The 2,376-nt window shown below is 35.3% G+C and overlaps 1 pseudogene; it reads right to left on the bottom strand.

Moving 5' to 3' along the window:
• Positions 1 to 1,022: 1,022 nt before the first annotated feature.
• LOC114634391 lies at positions 1,023 to 1,975 on the bottom strand (annotated as a pseudogene).
• Between the last annotated feature and the right edge of the window lie 401 nt (positions 1,976 to 2,376).

The raw sequence follows: 2,376 nt of genomic DNA on the forward strand, positions 1-2,376 counted from the left end.
TTTTTCCCCACCTCTGCCCAGGAACATCCTATCCCATCACCCCTCCTCCTCCTTCTATGAGGATGTGCCCCCACCTAATCCCCCCATTTCCACCTCCCCAGTGTTTTTTTCAATGATCCCAACTATTGTACAGAGAAGTTTTCTTGAAACCGCATTGATCCTTAAGGAGGCCTCAACCCTACACAAAGAACTACAGGTAACTAAGGAATGTTGAGAGCATACCAATTGTTTCAATTATAATTGGTTATTCAATACTAAATGATCAGCCCTGAATATATACATATATACAGGTCACATTATAAAGAGTAGATAGCATTTATAAATTTAGGATTACCTTCCTACCCAAATATAAATAACAACAATTAATGAAAAAAGAGGCCATTAATTTGAACGGGAGCAAGAAAAACATATACAGCAGGGTTTGGAGGGAGGAAAAGGAAGGGAGAAATGATCTAATTATGTCATAATTTCATATTTAGAAGAAATAACTAAAACAATCTAAAATAGTAAAAATAATTATTGGTGACTCAAATTCAGGTATGGTATAAGACATACACTGGATAACTGTCAGTTGTTCCACAATAGAGTCCCACCCACAGAAGTATTTGTGGAAGTTAGTAGTTAAGAAACTATAAATCATTTGTTCAATGTTTAAAAGGTGTTCCTTAGAACAGAAAACACCAAAAATGCATAAACCAAGCTTCAAGTAGTATTTTAAGATATTGATTAGAAGTATATTAACATAGAAAGATCAAGAAATAAAATACTGTTCAAAATATTTAACATATGTTCATTTTGGACAAAATGTCATAGGTTGAGTGGGTAATAAATATAAAAATTATTAAAATTTTGTACATAGAATTGTATTCAAGAAAAATGTCAACTACCTGAGCTTTTCTAGTGTACAGAATGTCTGAATTATAACTAAGTCATTTCAGATATTCAAGGTCCACATTCAAATTCTTTATTCCATGAAAATCATTAAGACACTGTTTTGACATCAAAAAAGTGTAGGTTTCGGCTCAGCCATGGAGTGAATTTTGAAAACAAGTCATTCTCAGTACAGGAAATGAGGAAGCGAATTGCAAAATAAATTTACTATTCTTCATGAGTAAAAAGGGGCAGATGTTTGGGTAGCTTGCTATTAAAATCGTATTAATTGACTCCAATTTTTGAATTTTTTCTCTTGTATAAAAACCATAAAGTGTGATAGAGTTGTTCAACCAGTACGTTAACACCAAGCAGCTCACCAGAGAAAGAATGCTGTGAGTGGCTTTGCGCTCAGGAGATGACTGGGAGAAAAGACTTTTGTTGTGGAGATGCTGGGCTGTCTGGCGGTGTCTGTATAGGAAAATCACCATGTAGAGGCTGGCACAGATCATAACAGCCACATAGAAGAGATTGTGAGGGATGATAAGGCTAAAAAATGACTCTGAATTGTGGTTCCCAAAGTTTTTGTTTTGACAATAACTATGTGAATAACCGTGGCCAATGTGAGTAAAATTGGATTTGGCAATTATGAAGTCAATCATATACCCATAGATAAGTAGATTAATAAGCCAGGAACAAAGTAAAGAAGAAAAAAAATCCATCTAGAGAGTCTAGGTTTAAGCCAAGTCCACTTAGAATTACTGAGAGTGATAGTGATGACTTGAAATGTGCTTAGAACAGAGGTTGCACAGATGGACAGACCCTGGCTGACTCTGAGTGAAAACAAAACTGCCTTATAACCTATATCGTCCAGAAAATTGGATACTCCAAAGGAAAACATGATATCTTTCATCAATGTGAACATGATCATTGACAGATTAACTATTGTCAGGTGCATGAAAACTGAATCTATTAACTTCTTAAAATGAGACCTGAAAAGGAACATGTATATATATAACATTAACAGTGATGAGTTCCCTATCACACCAAGACATAACTGGAATATGAGAAAGATCTGAAAGATGGTGTTGCTTGGAAGCATTATGTTAATATAGGTCAGGTTAGTTAATTCTAGAGTATGAAATAAATGGACTGTATTTAAAACAATTTTAAAAATGATGTTTGTAGGAAAATATGATTGACAGCTCATGAGCAGAGAGAACTGATGAAATGTCAAACTCTTTCCTTTCCTTCTCCTCCTCTTCCTCCTCCTCCTCCTCCTCCCCCCTCCTCCTCCTCCTCCTCTTCCTCCTCTTTCCTTCTTCTTTTGTTTTTTTAAAGTCATAGAATCTCTATATAACAATATCTGGAACTTTCTGTGTAGATCAGGTTGTTCTTGAACTCATAGAGATCCACCTATCTCTACATCCCAAGTGCCCAAATAACACAATCGACTGGAGAAATGTACAACTTCTTTCAATGTTAGGTCCAGAGATGACACTTTAG

Source organism: Grammomys surdaster, unplaced genomic scaffold (genome assembly GCF_004785775.1).
Source record: "Grammomys surdaster isolate TR1022 unplaced genomic scaffold, NIH_TR_1.0 949, whole genome shotgun sequence".
Classification (NCBI taxonomy): Eukaryota; Metazoa; Chordata; class Mammalia; order Rodentia; family Muridae; genus Grammomys; species Grammomys surdaster.